The sequence below is a fragment of the Canis lupus genome, chromosome 34 (genome assembly GCF_003254725.2).
Source record: "Canis lupus dingo isolate Sandy chromosome 34, ASM325472v2, whole genome shotgun sequence".
Taxonomy (NCBI): Eukaryota; Metazoa; Chordata; class Mammalia; order Carnivora; family Canidae; genus Canis; species Canis lupus.
The window spans coordinates 40,792,940-40,820,597 of NC_064276.1; the positions used below are offsets into that span (position 1 = coordinate 40,792,940).

The 27,658-nt window shown below is 36.8% G+C and overlaps 1 protein-coding gene across 10 annotated transcripts in view; it reads right to left on the bottom strand.

Moving 5' to 3' along the window:
- The window catches only part of TBL1XR1 (TBL1X/Y related 1), a 187,478-nt gene that overhangs the window by 120,827 nt on the left and 38,993 nt on the right, over window positions 1-27,658 (bottom strand). The window contains exon 1 of one of the 10 annotated variants that reach the window (XM_025425644.3): window positions 8,884-8,899. The exons of the other annotated variants lie outside the window; for them this stretch is intronic. The gene's annotated coding sequence lies outside the window, so the exon portion shown is untranslated. Of the gene's footprint in view, window positions 1-8,883; window positions 8,900-27,658 lie in introns of those variants that run through there. 10 annotated transcript variants of the gene reach the window in all.

The following is a 27,658-nucleotide window of genomic DNA, read 5'->3' on the forward strand; positions in this document are numbered from 1 at the left end:
AGAAAAGATATTCTTAGTTTTCTTCACACCATTCTGTACTGTTTGGAGTTTTTTCTAACACACGTATGCATTACTTTTAAATTTAAAACCTGATTTCTAAAAAATATGGTACAAAAGAAATTAGAATACTAGATAGTACTTAAGATACAGATATATTTATGTGAAATATCCACAATATACAGAACGGTATGCATATGACCCCAACTACTACTAAACTCTACTGAACTGTAAATGCACAGGAGTCATATTAAATATTTTTACATATGTTACACATACACTTGAACTGTGTACATAGGAGAGAATACATACCAAACTACAAATAATGCTGTCTCTGGTGAATGGGATGAGGTCAAACTGACTTCTTTTTTTTTTTTTTTTTTTTTTTTTTTTGAGACGGAGGGACAGTGAGTGCAGGGGAGGCAGAAAGGAAGAGGGAGCATCTCAAGCTCCACACTCAGCCTGAGTCTGGCCCAGGCTCGTCTCACAACCCTGACCTCATGAGCTGAGCGGATATCGAGAGCTGGGTGCTTAACCAACTGAGTCACCCAGGCACCCAAACTGACAACTTTTACTTGTTTGCTTTTCTACTTACTTAGCACATTTGTTTTTGCAATATATATACATATATAACACACATATGAATAACATAGAAAAGATAAACCACTGTTGGAAAAAAAAAAAAAAAAGACAGGGTCTCAGAGGGGTATTTATGTTCACAGCAGCATTATTCACAATAGCCCAATGGTGGAAGCAACCCAAGCGTCCAAAGGATACCTGGATAAACAAAATGGGGTCTACGCATAAAATGGAGTATTATTCAGCCTTAAAGAGGAAAGTGACACGTGCTCCAACACAGATAAACCCTGTGTATAATGCGAAGTCAATGAAGCCAGTCACACAAATCCTATAATGCCCCTTCTATGAGGTATCTAGTGCACTCAGGTTCACAGGAAGTAGAGAGTAGCTGCCAGGAAATGGAGGGAGGGAAGCAAACTGTTTAATGAGTACAAACATAAAGAGTTCTGGAGAATACTTGTACAACCACATACATACGACTAAACTCTTAGGTTATGCGTATTTTAATACAACTCAAAACTAACCTTAAAAGGTGAAAAAATTAAAATATAAATAAAAGATAAAATGAAAACTTGTGGCATCTGGGAAGATAGTGTCAATCCTCATTATTCATGGATTTCATATTTGTGAAATCTGCCTACTTGCTAAAATTTATATGTAACCGCAAAGCTAATACTTATGGTGCCTATGCAATCTTCAGACTTGTACAGAACAGCAAAAAAACTGGAGTTGCTTATTGTGCACATACCCAGCAAATAACACGGCATTCTGCTTTCTGGTTTCAGTCCTCATTCTATAAACAAATGTCCTTTGTGTGGTACATTTAGTGCCAAACTTCTGTATTTTGTGCTTTTTGCTGGTGATTTTACTACTTACTGTTTTTTCAGGACCAAGCATAGTGCTGAAGTTTTGTCTAGCGTTGCTGGCTGTGACATGCCTTATGGAGAAAATGCGTAATACATGAGCTCTGCTCATGGAGGAGTTATAATGCTGTTGGCCATGAAGGCAACGTTAATGAATCAACAACATATATAAAATAAGAGGTCTTTAAGCAAAAGCACACAAAACAAGGTTATTATTGATCAGCTGATGAAAATGTGACCAGAGGCTCACAGGAACCTAATCTTGCATTTCCCCTAAGAGCAACGGTTCATTACATGCTAATTCAGTGTTCACAACTTCATAAACATAACTACTGCAAATAACAAATTTATCTACAAATTTTTTAAGGAGGAGAAATATTATAAACAAAACTATTAATTTGTCACTCATTCCAATTTAATTTTAATGTGATTTTTAAAATTTTAATGGCCAATGAAGTTTTTTGGTTTTTCTTTAGTAATACCTGAAGTGTGGGGGGGAAGCGTTATTTATTTTTAAATGAAAAAATAAATGTCAGCTAATCTTTTGCAAACACTATACTAAGCACTTAAGTGTGACAAGTGCTTACCTCAGTGCATGCACACAGTAAGAGTTGAATAAAAATATTGACTAATATTATGTATATCATTAAATTCTGAAATTACTGAGGTGATGAGCAAATCTTTAAGGTAATGGGAATCTGAGAATGTTATCTAGTTGAGTTTGGTTACAAGAAGGAAACAATTACATAAGAGGGGCCTCTGACAGCTTATTCAGACTATGGCAAAATTACATTACCAACTGCAGTCATATGTAATAAAGTGCCTTTAAAACAAGGCATCGGGGACCAAGTGGAGACCTTCCAGCAGTGGAAAGCTATGAAACACATGAGGTGGATACACAAGGACAGGGGAGGAGGACTTGCTTCTAACTGGAGAGTTCAAACCCAGAAAGCGACATATTCACAGTGTAAATTGTCGAGTCAAGGCCCTGACAGAGAACAAGGCAGTTACTGAGTGTGAAACAAAAGAATTTTTCTCCAACCTTAGAGCAGGGATCAGCAAATGTTTTTTCTATAAAGGGCCAGATAGGACATTATTTTAAGGCCACAGGTCTGTGTCAACTACCCTACTCTGTCCCTGTGAAGTGAGCGCAGCCATAAATTATATGTAAACAAGCTGGTGCGGCTGTGCTCCAAGATAGGAAAATTTGAATTTCATATAATTTTCACTTACAGGATATTATTACCCTATTTTTTTCCAATCAAAAATGTGAAACATTTTTAGCTTGTGGATCAACAAAAACAAGTGCAGGCCATCTCTAGCCTGTAGGCTATCGCTTGCCAACCCTTGCTCCAGAGCTATCATGACCAAAATGCATAGTCCAATAGTTGTTCACTGCTTAATTATATATAACAAGTGGTACCAAAGAAGATTAGAGAAACAGGAACCTAGTGGTTATCAAACTGGTTTGTCTGCAAGAATTGTGGAAAGTCCCTAAAATCATAACATTAGGACATCCCATCATAATCCTGTAAGATCTGTACTAGCAGTAGACAAATTACAACCTGCAGTCTAAATATAACCCAGTGTGTATTTTAAAATAGAGTTTTATGGAAACACAGACATGCCCATTTATGTATGTATTATCTACAGCTGCTTTAGCACTACAATGGCTGGGCTGGGCAGTTTTTTCAGAGACTATAGCACACAAACCCTAAAACATTTCACATGTGGGCACCCACTAAACAAGTCTGCTGATCCCCAACCGGCACAAATAAACAAGTCTAGGTTTGGCACACTGGGGCTGACAGAAGGGACAGGACATGAGCCACGAAACAGAAAACCACAGCCTCTCCAAGTTATTAGACCCAGAACCTCTAGAATGAAGGTAAGGCAAAGTACCCTCCAAACACAAATACTCTTCTTTTCCTCTTGGCTTTCCACAAAAGAAAACAGTCACTTATCAGGGTAACTAACCATGCACTTGGGAAAGGGAAATACCCTGACCTTTTTGAGACTATAAAATCTAACTCTTAGAACTAACCCCTTAAGGATCTCTTAGCATCACTGTGATGATGCATGCGTCAGAATAAGGGATTACAGTTTATCAAAGATTATCAAGTTTTGGCCTAAGCCCACTTACGGAGAGTGGATCAATCCCCTCATCTTAGGTCATTTCTTCCAGGTGCTGACTGTATAACTGAAAAGGACAGTCCCAGCCGGCTACCAACTGACAAAAACCCACAGTGATGCCATGACAGAAACGTGGGGTTCATATATGAACCCCTGGAGCACTCCCTCCAAAGTACTGCACTCCTGGGGGAATGATCAAAGAATCAAAGGATGCAAGAGTTCCAACCTCTGGCAGATATGCAGGTAATACAACTGTTTGGCTAATGCCAAACACACAATAATTGTATTCTAAACTTAATGACTACAAGCACAGCTGGTAATCCAAATGTGATCTCTAGCACTGTACCTGAAATGCAGCGATAGTTCTGACAAATGGTTTCTCTATTTCTACAGACAGAACCTCAGAAGCAATTTGCTTTCATTTGGGTGGGACAGCAGTACATATTCACTCTACTGCCTCAAGCTCGTCAGGTCTCTAGCTCTCTACGAGCTTACTTCACCACATCACTGCACATCACACTGGTCCACTACACTGATAACATCAAGTCAGTAAGACCTTGTGAGGAGGAAACAGCAGTCCTCTAGATGCCTTAATAAGACACATATGCCAAAAGACCAATAAAAAGGTCCAGGTCCCAAGAAAAAACAGGGTCCTGCCATCACTACTTAGTTCTAGGAACCAATGAGTGCGGCAAGTCCAGTGTGACTTGCCCTCCAAAATGAAAACCCTGTATTTTCTTCAACAAAGAAAGAAGCAGAAAATTCTGTGGGCCTCTTTGGAAACAACATATACCAATATACATGCACATCTATTTACCGAGTGACCGAAAATCCAGCAGTTTGAAGTATGGCCCAGAGGAAAAGAGAAGCTCTCCAGCCAATCTAGGATACGGGTACAAGTTGCTAAGCCATGTGACCAAAATGAACTCTGATTGCAATGGTGCTCAAAGTTCAACCGATCAGCGCCAAGAGGAGCCATCAGCAAATCTCTTTAGGAAAATCGGAGCAGAAACCTCTAAGAGTTTCTAGGGCAAAACTATACCTTCTGCATCAAACCAAGATTGTCTTTTGAAAATAATCCTTGTACTTTTTATACTGGTAGAGAATGATCAGCTAACCACAAGGAACTATGGAACCTGAGCTGCCACCGATAATTATCATCATCTGATCCACAAAGTCAAAGCTGACGTGACAGAGATACTCCATCACCCAGTGGCTGTAGTACGTACAGAACAAGACCTGGGATGCTTGGGAAGCACGAGCAGATGGCTCACAGCCTCAGGGTGCCTACTCCTCATGCACTGCTATTTCTTCCTCAAACAAGGCCTATCCCCTACATAGGAGATTCTCTATGATTAGCTGATTGAGAGAGAAAAAAACGATGGGCCTGCATGACACAGGACTCTGCATTACATGCTGGCCATCACCCAGAAATGGACTCTTTCAGACATAACCCTGCCGCATCTGAAGGAGGTCTTAAGTTAAAAAAAAGAAATCCTCCCACTGGGTAAGGGATAGTCTACATTATCGAGAAAGGGAAATACAGTGAGATTCATACCAATTCCTAAATGGAGAGTACGGACTTGGCTAGCTTCCCAGGTCAGGTCTTTACCTGAAACAGGTATGCAGAATAATTTAAGGAAGAGAAATATGCATGGATGGCCTGACCAAGTGTGAAAATATTTGTCCCAAGTGAAGGCTCACCAAAAGTCCCAGTTGTAAGAGACTTCCCTTATCATGTAGGATCATGCAAAACAGGATAATCTATTTTTTGGGAGTCAGTCACAATCTTTCCCCAGCAACCTTGATGCCTAATCAAATGACCTCACAAAAAAAAAAAAAATCATAACAAAACAGAGTCAACAAATTGTACCAACCTGTATTTCCCAAAGGGACGGACTCAGCTTACTGTCAATGTGCTATCCCCTTCTCTAGGTTAAGATGTAACAAACAATCCCTAAAGATCTTAATCCTTTTACAACAGTAGTTCTTAAACCTCTTGGCTTAGAATCCCTTTAAACTCTTAAAAATTGAGGATCTCAAAAAAACTTTGGTTTATATGAATAATAGGTACATATACTAGAGTAGAAATTGAAATGAAGAATTGTTAAAATGTGTATGTTTATTAATTCATTTTTAAAATAATAAACCAATTACATCTTAATGTACCTTTTTTTATTTTAAAATTAACTTCATTTTCCAAAAGAACAAAGTAATAAAATTCTAAGTACAAGTTTTACAAATCTCTTTAAGTTCTGCCTTAACAGAAGATACTGGATCATCCTACCTGGGTTGGTTCTGCATTTAATCAGCTATAATGTGTCATTCTGACTGAATTATTATGAAGAAAATCCAACTTCACTCTCACACAGAAATGCAGTCGAGAAAGGAAAGAACATTTCATGGCTTTTTCAAATAGTTAGGAAAATTATTTGATTCTATACCAAAACTCAACAAGTGACAGGGTCTTGAAAATTCACTAAAGTGTTGAATATTAAACCCTATCAATGAACTTTTCATATTTGTTACATTAAAATCCAGTGGTTTGGCTTTATGAATGGATTTTTTACTCATGCGTTAATTCTGTAACATCATTCATCAATCATAAACATTGGTCCACTGAGTTGGGCAGATCTCCCAAATGCTGGCATTTCAGTTTACAGTCCCAAAAACTTTTTAAAATTACATTCACTACTATCATTACCAAGCTCATCAGAAAAAGCCTAAATACCTGGGAGCTGTCAAGCTTACATTACCTGATAATTTTCTAAAATTCTAATTTTCACTTGAAATTTCAGATTTTATCACTGGCAACAAATACTGCTGGTTCTTTCCCTCAATGTAAAAGGCTTACTTGTTCACGTGAAAAAACATCTGTCAAATGCTCATGTTAGAATAATATTAGTGAATCACTTTTTCAAGTGAAAATGATACTCCATTAGAGGTTAGTTCAGTCCATAACTCAAATAATTGCACAAGTACTTTTCTCGTGACAACCATCATACTTCAGCACACAGAAGTGCTTCTTGTACATTTCCTGTTTCATCACAAAGACTTGTAAAAAAAAAAAAAAAGAAAAAATACTAACTCAGGATCCAGAATTTTTTTTTTTTTTTTTTTTTGGTAACTTTTGCCACTTCATCAAAGACAGTAAAACTCTTTTGTTTACTATAAAAATGTGGTGGTAAAGAATACAGTTTGAAGCAACTGTGCTGATTTATCTAAGGCACCTGCAGTTTCCCCCCACTGTCACTTAACCATAATTCATGGTCAACACAGAAGAAAAGGCACCTAAGTATTATTATTAAAAGTTTTAACCCTTAACAGGTCTTGGGTTCAATAGCACTTTGAGAACTACTGTTCTACTTTGGCTTTGGGTTGGCTACAGATACCTTCTTCATTCTGGGATCCTGGCAAAAGAAAGAGCATTTATCTGGCACCTGTTTTTCTTGCAGAGGAAAATAAACAAAAACCAACTCACAAAGTGGCCCCTAAAGCTCTGCTTAGACATAACGTATATCACTTCTCATCTTCCATTAACCAAAGCGGGTCCCATGGCTAAGCCTTCTCCCCTCACAGGTGGGAACTCTGCAGAGACAAGCCCATTAAAGAAGGGAAGCAAGTATTTTTGAAAAGTACAATCTATTATAAGCAGTAACTCGGGGTCCCTCTCACCTCCACACCAAGGAGTACTTTATTTCACAGTGGACAAACAGCCACCTGGTAGCAGCAAGCAGATAACCCTCAGGATCTTTCCATCATGAAGGAACTTATGTCCCCATGAAATAGACACTGGCTTTTGTAAACAACCTTATATTGGCTACACTGGAAATAAGTCCATTATTTATAATCTTCTTGTTTTGAGGGGAAGAAGAGGTTTTAGGCTCTAAATAAACAACTCGCACACCAACTTAGAAAACAAGCCCTTCATAAATTATAGTTTTTAGGAATAAGCTTGCTACAGTTGCTTAAGTACAAATGGAAGTGTATGTGCTAATGGGGGACAGTTAAGTGCCCACCGTCATGGACATCCGTCAGATTCATCACTAGTAAAAGTTTAAACAGACTTTTAATTTGTGGATATTTCTACGTTTTAGGATCTACCACCTAATGAGTTAGTTTCTAATTTACTAATACCATTTCTTTTTTTTTAATTTTATTTATTTATTCATGAGAGAGAGTGAGAGAGAGAGAGAGAGAGAGAGAGAGGCAGAGGGAGAAGCAGGCTCCATGCAGAGAGCCTGATGTGGGACTTGATCCCGGGTCTCCAGAATCACGCCCTGGGCGGAAGGCAGGAGCTAAACCGCTGAGCCACCCAGGGATCCCACTAATACCATTTCTAATGTAAAAATTAGAATTTGAAATTCCCAAAGAGACCTAGTATATTATTCTATTTCTAAATTCCAAACTTTCAAGAAACTCTGACTTGGAAGTAAGCAACGAGTAGAACTTCCTTTTTTGTTCAGGACCAAAGCAGCAGACACATTTGGTTTTTGATGGTGGCAGCAGCAAACCAACCATTTCTGATTGGTTACAAAATAAGGGCTCTTATCACTGAAAAAGCCCCAGAGCCAATAGTAATAGCATCTGTAATCAAAGTGAGTATCTAGCATTTACTGCTCAGCATCAATGACTTTCTCAACTCTAGTTCTGCTGTATGGCTTTAGAAATGTTCCCAGAAGCTCGGACTCAAGTCTGTATCGCTAGCACTCCCCAATGACTCTGGGAGCTACCTAATATTCTTTAATAATTCCCTATTCTACTTACAATAGCCAGAGTGCATTGTTGTTTGTAGTAAAGAGCTGTAACTTTATAATACTAACATTATTCCTATTTTATATATAAGAAAACTAAGGCTTAAGATGGGTAGATAATTTGCTGATAACAGGCTTCTTAGATCTGAAAGCTAATTTCATACGATACAAATTCTACAATTAATTCCTTAAATAGTAGAGGACAACAACTGAAACAAACTTATCATCATTCTACTAAAAATGATGTCCCAATAGGCCAAATCCAACCTGCATTTTGTACAACCCACAAGCTAAGAATAGTTTTTATATTTTTAATTGTTGGGGAGGGAGAAGAATGTAAAAATCATACGAACTTCAAATTTCAGTGTCTAGCGTAAGTAAAATGATATTGTCCATTCATTTGTCTATGGCAGAGCAAACAAGCAGACTTGAGTAGTCACCTAAAATATTTATTATCTGGCTCTTGACAGAAATACTATGCCAACTTCTGCTCTAAAATTATTCTAAATTACTGAGGAAATCCCATGCAGGCAAATCTTAAGTAGGTATATATGTACCTCTATCATCTCTGATCACCTACTTTGAGAACATGAGAGACGTAGCACTGCACAATTTACATCCCATAATTACAGTTAAACCAGAAAGTCTAATTTTTTTTCCTCTCACCTACTCTACTATTACAAGGGCATATACATCAGACTAGAAGTTAGCGTCACAAAGGCCACATTCAGGACAGTCAGAATGCAGGTAACCAGAAGCCAAATGTACTCTACTAATGTACTCGCACACCAACTTAGAAAACAAGCCCTTCATAAATTACAGTTTTTAGGAAAAAGCTTGCTACAGTTGTTTAAGTACAAATGGAGGGGGGGGGGGCTGCAGCAAGGGAGATTTTTTTTTTTCTTTTAACTGAGTTTTCTTTTTAACGGGAGTTGAGAGAACAGGATTCAAGAATTCAAAAGAGGAAAAAAATAAGTGTAGTGTCAAAGGGGTTGACATTTTAAGCAGGGTATAGTCCTCAGTTCCTTAAAACTAGGCAAAAGGAGTCAGAAGAAGAAAAAAACCTCACAGATGACTGGAAAATGCAGCTGTTAAAAAATGTTCAGAGCAGGGTGCCCTCTCTGCAAACCAAAATCCAGAGCTCAAAGTCACTAGGTCACTAAATTGAAAACTGACCGGTCCCTGAGTCTTTCTTCCTTTTTCATTAGGAAAAAAATAATTTGACCCTTCGAAGTACCCATACCTTCTTCATTCTGGGATCCTGGCAAAAGAAAGAGCATTTATCTGGCACCTGTTTTCTGACACTAATAGCTTTCTGACACTCTTTCTCCCTCCTGTATAGTTTAACAATGTCTTAGGAAAAAATTTCCCATTTCCTGGTAGTATTCCCAGCTCTGTCCAATACCCGGACCCTCCCAAGGACTAGCTCTGTGTGGAAAACGACAGGCCACGTAGAAGGGTCCGTTCAGGCGCCACGAGGAACGCAACAGGACTGCCTAAGGATCCTTCGACACAATCCTGGCTACAGCAGGCTGACACTAGAGTAGAGAAAGGTATTAACTAATAAGGAGAAACAGCCAAAGTTTTACATTACCTTCATTTAAAAATTAAGACACAATATTGAAGGAATTTGTAGAATCTCAATTTGATCTCGCCAAATAATGCAAGTTCACCAGTGATGACTCACATCAGTGAGTCGGTTGTACGGAACTTAAAACTCACTCTCTCCTAGAAATAAGGTTACAAATAATGTATTTGTTTCTAAGGTAGCTTAAAAAACCAATAATAATAATAAAACAAAACGGCATCACAGAATCAGATGTGACACTGCTTTATTTTACAGATAATGCAGCTCTAGTGAGAAGAGAAAATTGGGTCACTTGCCCAGCATTACTGTGGTATTTAAAATCAAAGCAGTCGGGCACCTGGGTGGCTCAGTCTGTTAAGCATCTGACTCTTGATCTCAGCGTGGGTCTTGATCTTAGAGTCATGAGTTCAAGTCCGATGTTGAGCTCCAATGCTGGGCGTGGAGCCTACTTAAAAAAAAAAAAAAAATAGGGGTGCCTGGGTGGCTCAGGTGGTTAAGCATCTGCCTTTGGCTGAAGTCATGATCCCAAGTCCTGGGATCCAGCGCCATAGCTTCCTGCTCAACCAGCAGCCGACTTCTCCCTCTCCCATTGCCTGCTGCTCACTCACACGCTCTCTGATAAACAAAATGTTTATTACATAAATAAATAATAAAAATAAAAATAAAACCAAAGAAGAGAGCCAGAGAGCCTTTGACTCTTAAGACCATATATTTTCAGTTTACACCACTCCACTTATGAAATATTTTTTAAGTATTTATGTCTCAATGTAACTTAATTTTATCAGTTTGTCTCAAAAACAATATTTAAAAAGTTGCATTATGTTCTCTTGGTTGGTGATGATTTACATAAAGTAGTAAATAGGCTGGGTGTGAAACCCAGCTATACATACTCCAGAACACCTGCGGTATATTCCCTGTCTCGGGTATGGTGAAATCTCAGAATAATTTTTCACCACCTAAGAGAATAGGAATTTTCCCATTAGATACAGTACTTTTTTGTCCTAAATACTGCTAAATATAATTTGTTCCAAGTTGATTCAAATAGATAGTTCAAGTTATTCAAGTAGGTAGCATGAGGAAATTTCAGGAATAACAATACAATTAAAGAAAGTTAAAAGTTTATTTAGATTACTCAATTCAAAATTGCAAAATTTCTTCCAAAGATGCTCCCACTGTATTTTTCAGTCCATGAGACTTCTAAAACTTGCTATATTCGCTCTGGATGATAGACTTACTTCTCACTCTAGACTACTATCCCTTCTCTCTGGTTTCTCTAGAGCCAAATGATTGACTACTTTGAGTCTCATTCTATCTACTCTAAGCTTTTGCAAAAAACTTTGAAAACGTATCCATATTTAATTTCCCTCACATACTCAGGCAATGCTGACCCTGGTTCTACTATTTCTCTATTTTCTAGATAAATCTCTGTAGCCATCATTTATAAAGCTTCTTCTGAGTCTGATATTCCATCCCATTTACTTTGCTCTTGATTAGCCCTAAAAGAACTATTATTGCTCCCAATAGTTCTTTTTGTTTAGTCCGCACTGTTCTTTTTGTTTTCCACACATCTTTCCTAAAGGTCTCCTCAGCTCTTGCTCTTTACAATTCCCTGTCACATTCCTTGATTCAGCTGATGTTACCTGCAGAACCACAGTGCTAGAAGACTTGGTTTGTAATCAAGACATGTATCTTTATTGTCTTCTATGGACCCACAAAAAGTAAAATGACCCAGTACTGAGGCCCAGTACCTCATATTTGATTAATGTCAAGATCAAAATCTAATACAGTATAAATGGAAACAGGTACAAAAACACTTGTTCAAACCTCAAGCTTTCCCAAAAAAGATATGCTAGTGGCCAAGAAGTACTTGAAAAGATGTTCATCATCATTAGATCATTAAATCAAAAGCACGGTGATGTACCACCTCACAACTGTTAGAATGGCTATTATCAAATAAAAACAAAAACAAAACAAAACAAAAAAACCTGTGTATCAAATTACGCAATCAACAGCACGAAAAGGCAACATAGGGAATGGAAAAAAATATTTGCAACTCCTATCTGGTAAGAGACTAATATCCAAAATAAAGAACTCTTACAATTCAACAACAAAAACCATAAACAATCCAATTTTTAGATGGAAAAGGACTTGAACAGACTTTTCTCCTAAGATAAGCAAATGACCAAAAACCATATGGAAAGATGTTAAATATCATTAATCATTAGGAATCACAAAACCACATTATCATCTCACATCCATTAGGATAGCTATTATCATATAATAATAATGATAATGTCTTGGCAAAGAGGTGGAGAAAATGGAACCCCTGTGCACTGACTATGTAAAATGGTGCAGTCTCTATGGAAAACAGTATGGTGGTTCCACAAAAAATTTAGAATAAAATTACTGTATGATCAGCAATACCATTTTGGGGTGTGAAAGAACTAAAAGCAGGGACTTGAAGACATCTGTCCACTCATGTTCATGGCAGCATTATTCATAGTAGCCAAAAGGTAGAAGCAACCCTAAGTGTCCATCAAACGATGAATGGCTCAACAAAATATACTCTACACATACATACTATTCAGCCTTAAAAATGAAGGAAATTCTGATACATACTACAACAAAGGTGAACCTTTAAGAACATTATACTAAATGAAAGAAGCCAGTCACAAAAAAGAAATATACCATATAATGCCACTTATGAGGTATCCAGAGTACTCAAATTCATAGAAACAGAAACTAGAGGAGTGGTTACCAGGAACTAGGAGGGGGAAATAGGGAATTATTATTTAATGGATATAGTTTTAATTCTACAGATGAAAAGAGTTCTGAGGACTGGCTGTACAACCATGTAAATTTACTTATTAACATGACTAAAAGGTACACTTAAAAAGTACACGTGATGAATTTTACATTGTATTTTACCGTAACAAAAATAATTTTAAGTTAAAAAAAAAAAAACAGAAAATAACAAGTGTTGGTGAGGATGTGTATAAAGTGGAACCCTTGCACAATGAGAATGTAAAATGGTGTATCTTTATTGATGAAAAGAAATAAAGAGAAACATACAGCACTGTGACAAACATACAGCATGGCTGTTCCTCAAAATATTAAACACTGAATCTTTATGTCAATTATATATCAATTAAGCTAAGGGCAAATTTTATACTTATATACTTTATACTTAGTACAATATAAACATTATACTAAGTAAAATAAGCCAGACACAAAAAGAGAAATATTAGGATTCCATCTAAGTAAAAGTACCTAGAATAGACAATTCTTAGATATGGAAAAGATAATAAAAGTTTACCTGGGACAAAGGGGATTGAGGAATTATTCTTCAATGTGTACAGAGTATCTGTTTAGGATGATGAAAAAGTTCTGGAAATGGGTGACAGTGATGATTCACAACACTGTGAATATACTGAATGCCACTGAGTTGTACACTTAAAACTAGTTAAAATGATAAATTTTATATTACATTTTACCACAAACACCAGTTTTCTAGCAGAAGAACCTAAATATGCTAAATGACTTAAAAAGTCACAGCCACAATAAGACAACTGCACCTCAATTCCTGTTCCTAAAACCATAAATATGGTTTACACAGTTCTATGTAATAAACATTACATATTTCTATGTAACAAACATGTAAACACTTCTATCATAAGTCCTTACGGAAAAGACATTGGCATATGATGAACAGGATCTTCAATAATATAAAACCTGTATATTACAGGTCCTTAACACACATGAGTAGCAGATCTGAAGACCTTCATTTAATTTCTGACTACAGATATAGGCTCCCAGTTCCCAATTAGGCCACTGAAGCACCCCAGAGTGCCAGAGTAAACTCACAAGGACAATACAAAATATTTTAAATTTGAGGAGAAACCCCAGCATCTATCAAAAGCCACAATTCTGTAAGACTTAAATTGACTTTTAAAGGAAACTAAATGTCTAATTCAAAGGGAGAAAAAAGCCATAATGATCTGTGTGAATAAATAACAAACAGGCAAACATACCTGTACTTGGGAGTTGCAGAAGATGAAAGAGAAAAAAAAAAAAAATCTTAAAAGTTTTTTGAAATTCTGTTAAAATATAAATCCAGATATCTAAGAAACTCAAATAAACTCAAGCAAAATAAAAAGAAAGCCACATAATCATACACAGAAAGCTAAACGCACTACTATCTAATTGTTGAAAATCAGTGCTGAAAAGAAAAATCATAAAAGCAGTCAGGAAAAAAAACAAAGAAAAAAAGGAACAAAACACTGTAGACTTCTCATCAGAAACTATGAAAAGAAAAACATAATGGAAAGATTATTTCAAACTACTCAAGTAAAAAGATGACAACACATTATTTCTATATTCAATGAAAATATTTTTCAAAAATTTAAACGAAAAACCAGCAAATTAAAGCTGACAAAATTCCTTGCCCACAGACCTGACTAGCACAAATCCTGGAAAAAGTTCTTAAGCAGAAGGGAAACAACACAGACAGGTAAACATTTTGATCTACCCAAAAGAATGAAGAATGCTGGAACTGGTAAATACGCATCCAAATATAAAGAACTTTTCATCTTTAAGTTTCCTCTAAAATGTTCAAGGCATGGGCAGCCCCAATGGCGCAGCGGTTTACCGCCGCATGCAGCCCAGGGCATGATCCTGGAGACCCTGGATGGAGTCCCATGTCAAGCTCTCTGCATGGAGCCTGCTTTCTCCCTCTGCCTGTGTCTCTGCCTCTCTCTCTCTGCATCTCTATGAATAAATAAATAAAATCTTTAAAAACAATAATAATAATAAAATAAAATAAAATGTTTAAGGCAAAAAATATATATCCTGGAGTTTGTAACATCTTTGGAAATAAAATGTAGAGCATATAAGAAAGGGAGAAAAACAGACTACCATAACCTTATACATAAAGTGGCATAATTTTAGTTGAAAACACACTATGAAAGTATGCAAGCAAAACTGCATACTGTAGGGTAACCACTAAAAATAAAGAAACAATGAGGTTTGACTTATAAGTCAATAATGGAAATAAAATGAAATGTTAAAAATTAGTAAATCAACAATAACAAGGTAATATACTTAAATTTGATCACATTAGTAATTACATTAAATGTAAATGACCTAAAATCTAAATCCAATTCAAATTATCAACCTAGTTTTTAAAAATAAGACCCACTTACATGCTGTTTAAAAGAAACCCATTATAAAAATATACAGATTAAAGGAAAAAGGATGGAAAATACATACCATGCAAAAATTACGTATAAGGAAGCTGTAGTGGTTACAGTAATATCAAACAAAGTACTTTCATGAAAAGGACTAAGGAATGTTTCGAATGAGAAAGTGGTTAATCCATCAGAAAGACATAAAAATCTTAAATGTGCACACCTAGCAAAAACATAACTTGGAAATACAAGATATGAAGGCTGAGAGAACTTAAAGGAGAAATAAACTGCATTTGGATTTGTATATTAACACTTTTTACTCCATAACTAATAAAAATAAACATAAAAATCATAAGAATATAGAAGATCTGAATGCCTAACCAATAGGACTTTAAATGTCAGTTATAAAAAACACCACACAACAGAAACAGAATATAGTAAGTGCAAACAGAACATTACCAAAATAGACCAAATGCAGAGCAGAGCTACAAAACAAATACAAACCTAAAAGATTTAAATCACATTGAGTATTTTCACTTACCACAAAGAAAAACTCATGTACAAAGTTCTCAAATATTTAGAAATCAGGAAACACATGTCTAAAATAACTAGTGAGTCAAAGAAAAAAAAATCACAAAGAAAATTAGAAATCATCATTAAGTAAATGAAAATGAAAGCAGTGTATTGAAAATTGTGGGATGCAGCTAAAGCAGCACTTAAAGGAAAATTTATAGCACTAAATATTAAAAAAGGAACTGGCATTTGATATCACAGATCTAAGCTTAAGAAGTTAAAAAAAGATAAACTCAGTAAATGGAAGGAAATAAAGCAGATATCAGAGCAAAAGAAAATAGACACCGTACAGACACAGTACAGAGAAAAAAGCAGTGAAACAAGTCTTTGAATTAATCAATGAAATGTCTATACCTTTCCCTAAACTGATCAGGAGAAAGACATACTGCCAACTATGAGCAACGAAAAAGGTAATTTAACTAGATTCCATACTCATTAAAATATGGATATTAAGCTAATAAATTTCTGCAATTAAAAGAAAAACTCTTGAAAAGACACAAATTACCAAAATGACTCAAGAACAGAGAGAAAATCTACACTGCTCTGTATCTATAAGAAGAAATTTGATGTATTAAAACCCATCCACAAAGAAAACTCCAGGCCCAGACGACTTTTCTGGCAAATTGTATCAAACATTTTAAGGATATCAAATCTATATAAATTCTGAAAAAATACAGAAGGCAAATGTTTCTAATTTCCTGAAATTAGCATTACTCCAATACCAAAACCAGACAAAGCAGTAGCAAACAAAAACTGTAAGTCAATCCATCATGAACACAGATGAACAAATCCTTAATAAAGGATTGTTATTAGGAAACCAAATTAACAATATATAAAAAGGATAGTACACCATGACTCTGGAATGCAAAGATGGCTTCAAATGTTAGAGCAATATAATCCATAATATCAACAAGACAAAGGAGAAAACACATACATGATCATATCAATAGATGCAACAAAAACCTGAAAAAAATGAATATGCATGCACAATAAAAATACTCAGCTAAGTCGGAACAGAAGAAAACATCCTCAACGTGATAAAGAGTTATTATCTATGAAAAACCTGCAGCTAACATCATAATTGATGGTGAAAGACTGCTTTGCCCCTAAAATTGAGAACAAGGCACCAATGTCCTATATCACCAACACCCATGCAACACTGTACTGAAGGCACCACTCAGTTGAAATAAAACAAGAAGTGAAGGCATACAGATAAAAACAAGAATAAATTTCTTTATTCAGACAATATGATCACATCCATGGAAGATCATTAAAAAATCTACATATATCCTCACCATAAACAAAAACAAAACAGATTTTTGACAAAGGTGTTAAGATCATTCATGGTGAAAGGACAGTCATTTTTTTCAGCAAGTAATACCAAAACAACTGGGTATTCACGTGGAAAAAGAAATGAATTTATCTCATCCCATACACAAAAGTTGAATCAAAGTGATTTAATGTTTGATCACGGACCTAAAAGTAAAAGCTAAAATCCCAGAACTTCTTAAAGACACATAGGATAAACTTCCTTAGAACACAAAAAGCACAAATCATGAAAGAAGAAAATATATAATCTAGACTTGATCAAATTTAAAACTTCTACTCTACAAAAAAAGCAGGAAGAAAAAGTAAGCCATACACTTGAAAAAAATATTCTATGTAGTTCTGACAAAGGATTTGTATCCAGAATATATCAGGAAAGCTACCACAGTAATATGAAGACATATCAACCCAAATAAATAATGAGCAACATATTTAAACCATTCACAGAAGATACATGAATGTCATCAATGAGATGAAGTAACACATCAATTAGAATGGCTAAGATTAAAAAGGCTAGAACTCCAAGGTGGGAAAACTATTGGTGGAAATGTAAACTGGTACTTGGAAAACAGTTGGGCAGTTTCTTATAAAACTCAACATACATTTAGCACTTGATCTAGCAATCACACTCCAGGTAAAAAAGAAGTGAAAATACCATGTCCATACAGAGACCTGAATACAAATAATCACAAGTAGTTTCACTTCTAATACCTCAAACCTGGAAACAATCCAAATGTCCATCAACAGGCGAGTAAATAAAAAAAGTATAAGGGATCCCTGGGTGGTGCAGCGGTTTGGTGCCTGCCTTTGGCCCAGGGCGTGATCCTGGAGACCCGGGATCGAATCCCACGTCGGGCTCCCGGCATGGAGCCTGCTTCTCCCTCTGCCTGTGTCTGTGCCTCTCTCTCTCTCTCTCTCTCTGTGTGTGTGTGACTATCATAAATAAATAAAAAAATTTTAAAAAAGTATGATAAATCCTATGATGAGACTGTACTAATAAAAAAACGAACTAATTACTAATATAGGCAACAGCATGATGAAATTAAAAAAAAAAAAAAAGCCAAGAATATTACTTTATTGTTGCTGCAACAAATTACCACAACCGTAGCAGCTTAAAAACACAAATTTATTATCCCAAATTCTGACACAGGTTTCAATGGACGAAAATGGGCGAGAGCAGAACCACATTGCTCTTCAGAGGCTTTCGAAGGACAGTGCCTTGACCCTTCCAGCTAACAGAGGCATCTTCCTTCCTCCATCTTCTAAGCCTGCTTTTTTTGCTAAACTGGATCTCTTGGACTGCTCTGTAGTTGTCACCTCCCAGACTATGGTTTTTAAGGACTGGACAGGTTAGGTTAGACCCACCTGGATAATCTCCCCACCTCAAGGCCCTTAACTTAATCACATCTGCAAAATCCCTTTTGCCATGTAAAGTAAAATATTCACAGGTTCTGGGGATTCAAGTGTGGACATCTTAGAAAAGCTTTCATTCTGCCTACCATAAAATGGAATGCAATCCCATTGATAGAAAATGTTTAAAGCAGCACAACTAATCTGTAGTGTTAGGAAGCACATCAGTGGGTGCCTGGGATGGGAGTGAACAGTGTAATGACCGCAGCTGGGGACAAGGAAATGTTTTCTGCAACGAACATGTGCCTCGGTTTGAACTGTGGAGGTTGCACAAATATATATATATATAGAACACATATATATCTATATATCTCAAAACCCAGTGAATTAGCCATTTCAACTGAGTATATTTTATTATATGTAAAGTGCACTTCCACATAGTTTATTTTTAAAGTCATAAATAATATCTTTACTATTTTATTCTGGTTACATCTTCCCCCAAAAAGCCTTATTAACAGGTTTGCCCATAACCTCAACTCTCCACCTTTTCTCACATACCTTAAGTTCCCACCCACGGCACTGTTCAGTAAAACACTCTATATGACTAGGGAAGAAATGACATTTACTCCTGGACAACTAACCACTTCTTATGCATTATTTTTAAAGAAAAACCTTTTGCAAATCCCAGTTCAAATATGGGAATTTACAACAAAGCCGCTACTCTGGCAGTGATACTTCCTAAATTACATATTATACATTAATGCCTGAGACTCTGTGTGTTGCCATGGTGTTGCTTCCAGGAGACGGTTCAGAAGCAACAACTAAGAGGAGCTAAGAAGCTGACTAACCTGTGTGTGGATGTGATTAGGAAATCTGTCGCACTTTAACCACTTTGGATGAATACCACTAGCTAGCCTCAAGACAACTGACAACCACTGGCAACCTTCAGATTATTTCAACCCGGGCAGCCCGGGGGCTCAGTGGTTGAGCACCTGCCTTCAGCTCAGGGCGTGATCCTGGGGGTCCCGGGATCGAGTCCCGCATCAGGCTCCCTGCGTGGGGCCTGCTTCTCCCTCTGCCTGTGTCTCAACTTCTCTCTGTGTGTCTCTCGTGAATAAATAAGTAAAATCTTTATTAAAAAAAAAAAAAAGATTACTTCAACCCCCCAGATTAACCTAACTTCTTGCAATAATACTAAATCAGTATCGTTCTTCTACATACAGCTCAGTATAAATCAAGAGCAGGGACACCAATCCTATGGGCCACACTTAAACTACTGAGACCACTAAAAGGACCTGTCTCCCCACCTCCAAAACTAGAAAAGCTATAAAAATACAATATGTTCTCTAAAATTATTAACATTCAAAAAAGCCTCAATGTAGAAATATCCTATTAGAACTTGAGATTTTTCTGCCATCAGAAAGGATGAATGCCCACCATTTGCTTCGACGTGGCTGGAACTGAAGGGTATGATGCTGAGTGAAGTAAGTCAATCGGAGGACAATCATCATATGGTCTCACTTATAGAGGAAATATAAGAAATAGTGAAAGGGACTACCGGGGAAAGGAGGGGAACTGAGTGGGAAAAATTAGAGGGAAGACAAAGCATGGGAGACTCTGAACTCTGGGAAACAAAGGGTTGTGGAAGGGGAGGGTTTGGGGGGTGGGGGTGACTGGGTGACAGGCACTGAGGGGGGCACTTGATAGGATGAGCACTGGGTGTTACACTATATGTTGGCAAGTTGAAGTTAAAATATAAAAAAAAAAAAACAAATGCTGGAATAACAAAATAAAAAAAAAAAAAAAAGAACTTCAGATCTTCTGACTTAAATGTAAAGAGAACAGGAAAAATTCTTTTCTAATTCCTATAGTGACAAGGATTTTTTTTTTTACCATTCATGTGACACTCAGTCGGATTTTCTCAAAGGGAAAAAAAAGAAAAAGCAGTCTCTATCCGGGTTTAAAATGCTAGGCCTGATTTCTCCTACTGAGGCAAGTAAACAGCTCACTTCCAAAACTGAATGAACAAGCTTCTTGAAATTATATCAATTCTCTAATGCTAAAAAGATTCCCTCTAAAATGGTAAGTAATTTACCACTCACAGTACAATTTAGAGCACCAATTTATGAAAATAAGGACCCTCTATTTTAAAATAGAGCACGTTCAATGCTGTTATGAGAAGTGCATGATTTATTAAGAAAAACTATATAAAGCCAATATATATAATTTACACACATATAAATGACAAGTCTGATCAAAATAACTACTTGAAAACACAAAGACATAAAACTCTCATATTTTAGCAGCATGAATTCTTATATCTATTCTCTCTTTTCTTAAAATAAGCATTTATAACACCCCTTCCAAGCACAAAGGTACCTCAGTCCTTAACATTCTAGTGGGAAAGGGAGGAAATGTAAATGTAGAATTATATGTAATTGTAGAATTATATGTAAATGTAGAATTATAAACAGTGGTACACATTAAGAAAAAGTACGAGCTCCTATGACACCAAGAGAGCCCTCTCTAAGCAGGTAACAGCCCGTCCGGCCTTGGTGTAGAGGGCTGGCTAACCCTGATGGTGGCCCTTCATGCTTTTATGACAAGCTGTGCTGGCCCCAAACTCGACTGGCCATGCCGCTGAGTTACAGATACACTAGTTATACATCTTCATAAAGACTCAATATTTTGCTTCAGTAAAATTTAGCATGTTTATCTGTTTAAATTTCCGAAAAGCTGTATCAATAGGTCAAGGTCATTGATACTACCCCCGGGTTCACGTATCTAACCTCATAGTTTAGATCTCCTCTGACTTATATTTAGTAGCTTCTAAGAGCTGGCTACACAGCCATATTTGCATGTGATGCTGAGTACATTACTTAATCTAAGAGAAAGAAAAATAAGAGAATGGGAAGAACAAAAGAATGCTTTTCTCTAGGAGCTTAGGCAAATAACATATAAATTAAAGAGCTGCTTGAAGCCTTGTTTTGTGGATTTGTGGGCCATGTAAGAAGTATGTGGTCCGCATGCAGAGAAAGGAGAATGAAATAATGTCCAGCACAGACTCCACTGTGTCCCTAGTTCCCATGGTGTTTCCAATTCCAGGCTATATCCCTGTACCAAATTTCATGAGATACTTTCATATAAATTCTTCTTTTCCATCAACCTCTCAATTGCTGGGTTTTATTTAAAACTCAAGAGTCCTAAATCAAACAAGTCTAAATTCTAGAATCCTAACAACATTCTAGAATCCTTAATAAAATTATAAATGTATGACTAAGTACTAAACAATCAAAGCCAGTTAAAAAATCATCTTATATACACAAATATGCCTACGGATTTTTTTAATGTGATAAAAGCCTATTCAACACCTTAATTTTCCATTTGTTATATTCTGAGTTGTTTTTGCTGTTTTTCTGTTCTGTCTTCCTATTATCTCAATAACCCCACCAGTTCTTGCCTTTCTCACTTTTCATGTGGTTATTTTAGTTAGTCTATGTGGCCTTTAAGTTTTCTTTTCCCCAAAACTCTTACTAGAGATTTCTACAAGCAGTAGGCAAACATTATTTCCTGCATCTACTTCACATTTTTATGTAGCTATGGAACCCGTTAATTCTATTTTCAATTAATAAAATGCAAGTCAAAGACTTTGAATTTAGTAGTAAGCACGTATAATCCTACATAGATTACTGTACGACGACTACCAGACTAACCAAGGCTGTGAGTATCCAGAGGCAGTAAACAGTTCAGCCACACAGTTTATTTTCCCCTCTGAACTTCTATATATACATGTATATACAGACACACACACACAAACTACAGTTCTAACTGCACAAATATTTTCACTTATTTATTAAATTAGGGCTATAATTCAAACAGACCTAGAAAAAATGCATTTCTTTGATTTTATACTGCACTCTTTACCTGAAGAACACAGTGTAAAATCATGATTTATCTTACAATTAGCGTGGGCCAGCTAGCATCATGTCATATCTGTCCTTGCTTATAAGTACTGCAATCAGCATCAACATTTGTAGAATGGCAGTCAGCCACTGAGAAGAAAAACCCTGAAATAATAGTGCCACTTTTAAACCTTATATACCAAACCCAGCAACTTTGTAGAAAAAAACCTTGAATACATAGTTGGGTCACTCTTTTAAGCCCTAAGCTAGAAAAAAACAAACTAGGTCAACCCAATTGCAAAGTCAGCTTAATAGCACAGCTTTTAGATCTTCTCTGGATTCTTTTAAAAAATGCGCACACACACCAATCAAATGCAAACTGGTGCAGCCACTAAGGAGAACAGTCTGGAGGTTCCTAAAAAAATTAAAAATAGAACCACCCTACAATCCAGCAATTGCATTACTGGGTATTTACCCAAAGAATACAGAAATAGTAATTCAAAAGGATACATGCACTCTAATGTTTAGAGTAGCATTATTTACAATAACCAAAGTATGGAAATAGCCCAAGTGTCCATTGATTGATGAATGCATAAAAAAGATACACACATAATGGAATATTACTTGGCCATTAAAAAAATTAAATCCTGCCATTTGCAACGACATGGAAAGAGCCGGAGTACTAGGCAAAGCAAAATAAATTAATTGGTCAAAGAAAAACAGATACCATATGATTTCATTCATATGTGGAATTTAGTAAACAAAGCAAATGAGCAAAGGAAAAAAAGAAAAAAGAGAGAGGCAAACCAAGAAACAGATTCTTACCTATAGAGAACAAACTGAGGGTTACCAGAGGAGAGGTGGGTGGGGAGATGGGTGAGATAGGTGATGGGTATTAAGAAGTGTACTTGTAAAAAAAAAAAAAAAGTGCACTTGTGATGAGCATTGGTTTATGTATGGAAATTACTGAATCACTACACTGAAACTAATATCACACTATATATTAACCAAATGGAATTTAAATAAAAACAGACAAAAAAAAAAAATCCAAATGCCCCCCCTCCCTCCCCTGCCAACATTCTTGAGGCACATGAGACAATACAGAAACACACTAACAAGTCAAAGAGACTCGGAAGTCCTAGTCCAATAAATATGAAAAATTAAGGGGAATACGTTAACCAATTTATTTAATCTATATTTCCTGTCTCTCATTTATCTAGAAAAATAGTATACAATAGAAAAAAACTAAAGCTGTAAGTATAAAGATTCTAAATGGTAAAAAAAAAAAAAAAAATGGTGTCAGCTAAACAATATTTCCTATTTTATGGGAGTACACAAAGTAACATAATGTCTTATATTTGACGGCACATTAGGTTCATGAAGATAAGATAACCTCAGAATGAACAAGGCCTTTCAAAGTATACCACAGAATTTGAAAGCACTTTGGAAACAAAAAAATTTCTGATCAAAACTTTTTCTTTAAAGTCTGTTCGTGGTTATTTTTGCCAGAAATCAAAAGACAAAGACATATTGCAAACCAGTAAAAAATAAATTTGCAAACTCAAATAGACACAGCACATTTAAAAAGGAAAACAAAAAACAAACAAAAAAAACCTCCGAGATGGGTCATCACCCCGTTAAAGAACACATATCAACAATAAACTCATAAAAAGGCACTCAACGTGTATCTTCCAAAAGATGCATCTTCCAAAACACACACGCACACAGGAATATTAACTGCAGTTTTAATTCAAAATAGCCCAAAGGTGAAAAAGCCAAATGTGTGTCCTTTCACACAAAGATAATGGTGCTATATCCATATATACAGCAATGGAAAAGAAAACAAGTATTGCCCGACACAACAGAGATGATGACTCACAGCTTTACTAATCTCTGTTCCACAGTGGGTGCAGGCCAGGAGCGCGGTCACCCTCGGGGGGAGAGCCTGGGACAGAGTACAAAGGCGCCTGCCCGATGGCAGGAAATGTTCTGGAGCCTGATCTTGCTGGTAGTTCTATGTAGACTACAATAAAAATTCATGGGCATAACTAATTTACGGTAAGACAAATAAGGAATGTGATTACCTGACGTAGGAAGAGGGAAAAACTGAATGAAAGGCGGGCCTGAAATCACTTCTTTCTGGGTGACGGAAATGCTCTAAATATTAACTGGGATCAATTACATGGTCATGTAAAGCTGTCAAACCTTACCAAAACCGTACACTTGAAATCTGTTATTTTTACCGGGAGTAAATTATACCTCAACTAAAGTTTACAAAGTTATACATTTAAAATGTATGTACTTTATCTTACATAATTTATGCCACAATAGAAAATGGTAGAAGAGTCCAAAAAACAATAGTCCACTAAAGGAAATGACTCAACTATATAAAAGACACTCAACCTCACTTAAAATAAAAAGCAAGAGGCGCCTGGCTGGCTCAGTCCGTAGAGCATGGGACTCTTAATCTTGGGGTTGTAAATTCTAGCCCCATGCTGGGCACGCAATATACTTTAAAAAAAAAAATTGGGGGCAGTCCCGGTGGCTCAGCGGTTTAGCGCCGCCTTCAGCCCAGGGCCTGATCCTGGAGCTCGGGATCGAGTCCCACGTCGGGCTCCCTGCATGGAGCCTGCTTCTCCCTCTGCCTGTGTCTCCGCCTCTCTCTCTCTCTCTGTGCCTCATGAATAAATAAATAAAATCTTAAAAAAAAATAAAAATAAAAAATAAAAAAAATAAATAAAACAAAACAAAACAAAATAAAATAAAATAGGGGGCACCCGAGTGGCTCAGTGGGTGAGCATCTGCCTCCAGCTCAGGGCGTGACCCCGGGGTCCTGAGATCGAGTTCCCCATCGGGCTCCCTGAAGGGAGCCTGCTTCTCCCTCCGCCTGTGTCTCTGCCTCTCTTTCTCATGAATAAATTAAAATCTTAAAAAAAAATTAGACACTAACTACCATCTTCACTATCAAATTAAGGAAGAGCAAAACTTCTGGCAACACTACACTATGTTGGCAAGAGTGTGGGGAAAGTATTGGGAGCAGGAAGCCTCTGAGAAGTCCGTCTGGCAGCAGTTATCTACTTACAAATGTATACATCCTTTGATCCAGCACTTCCAATTCCAGTAATTTATCATCAGACCTCCTTGCACGCACGACGACACCTGTACCCAGGCTATTCGCTGCAACACTGTAAGAGCAACAGACTAAAGCAACCTAAATACCCATCGACTAGGGAAACCTGCTGAATTATGGTACATCCATACAATAAAACCCCTTACCCACAACTATAAGAGGGGGCGGGGAGGGAAGACTCTTGATGTGTTGATTTGAAATCCAAAATATGGATTTGGATGAAATCCAAATTAGTGAAGAAAGGAAGTTAGAGCAATGACTAGGATCCTACCATTTGTGTTTACAACAATATCAAGGAGAGACTGTAAAGTATATGCTTCACTGGCTTTTTTTTTTATATAGCATATAGTTATTTCTCTGGAAAAATACAGAGAAAACTGATAATAATGAAGATACAGAGGAAACTGATAATAATGGCTGATTCCAGGAAAGGAACTGAATGGTTCAGAGTCTAGGGGAATAAGAGAAGAAAAAATACTTTTGCCTAGGTACTACATTCACATTATTAAAAAGTCAAATCATTTTTGAAGCCATTAGTGGCTTCACCTCCTACGTATCACTTGCTACACACACAGGGATACTCGTATAAATGTGCAAAATGTATAATGATCATAGACTGTCCCACAAAAAAGTAATTTAATCTGGATTAAAGTTATTTTGTTGTGATATTTTAATCCTTAAAAACTATCAAGTCTGAAATTAAGTTATTGCAATTGAATAGTAAATATCCAGTACTTTGTCCAAGCCTGAAAAAGGCCTATACCTCTAAAAACCTATACCCAACTATCCCCATAACCATCATCTTAAACTAAGCAATTTGCTTTTTATCACTGTCTTCTAACCTTCCACAAAATTTATTTTCCCTTACCATTTTAGTATTCTTGAATCCTTAAAACGTGAATGTATGCTTACATGTATACAAATTATAAAAAATATGTCCCTTTAAAAAATGAGAACTCCACTTCAGTTGTTAACACGGTGATGGGTGTTTTCATTTTCTTTTATTTTTAATTTTTTTGAGAGAGTGCGCACACAAGTTCGTGGGGGGGGAGGGGGAGTGAGACAGAGGGAGAGAGAGAGAACCTCAAGAAGGCTCCACACTCAGCACAGAGCCCGACACGGGGCTCCACCTCAGGACCCTGAGATCAGGAGCTGAGCTGAAATCAAGAGTCGGACACTTAACTGACTGAGCCACCCAAGCGCCCTACATTTTATAATTTTCTTGGAGAACACTGATCATTAGTCAATGGAGGGAAAAAAATTGGGGATTTATCACTTCAGTATGTTCAAATCTCATTAAGGACTGAATCTCATGGATACGAGTTTTTTACAGACTTTAAATCTAGAGTTCTATGTCCTACAATGATCGGCCTAAAGAAAAAAATTATTATAACTATCGTGCCACGAAAATAAAAAGCTGTATCTCCAAATCTTACTATTCACACTTTAAAAAAAAAACTATTTTGACATGTTCAGATTAATAGTTTAAAAAAAAAAATCAAATTCACCTTTCAGTCACATTTCTCCATAAAACATCACTCGAGTCAAAGCTAAAGAGACATGCCATGTACGCAGAATAAGAAACTATCCAAAATAACTCTACCACATTAAAACCTTCTGGAGACTGTGCGCTGCACGTACTAGGCAGTGCCCTGTAAAACCAGCTGCTACTGTAATTGAACCTCAACAGAGAAGTAACGGACTTCTAGCCACGGGGTGACCACACAACTTTTCAGTTGATAATGACAGAACACACTGCACATATATCCACATAAATGTTTTCAAAAACTAATCCCCGCCCTTTCCTCACTAGTCAAAAAAGCCAGCAGCACTAAAGGAAATCAAGGCTACATGTGAGCAGTGAACCAAAAGGTCAGGAAGTGTGAATACCCAGTGGCACCTCCGCCAATCCCTCCACCTATTCCCTGCTCTTCATTCTCTTTATCACAGCCCAGTGAAGACCAAGTGTGGTCCCCAAACCGGCAGGATCAGCATCAACGGTAGCACCTGGGAATCTACCAGGAAAGTACAATCTCAGACTCCAACCCAGATCTAAGTGAATCAGAAATTCTGGGAGTAGAACTGAGCAGTATTAAAATCCGTGTTTTGGGGTCTGCGGTGGTCCCTAGCACAGTCCGAGAACCCCTTCACAGTGGTTAGCTAGGACTTTCTCTTTCCACCTCCATCCTAACAACAGCCTCTTAGAAATCAACAGACCCTCCAAGGTGCTGTCACGGTTTGATTACACGACCTTCCAACTCAAATTCCCTTGGAAGC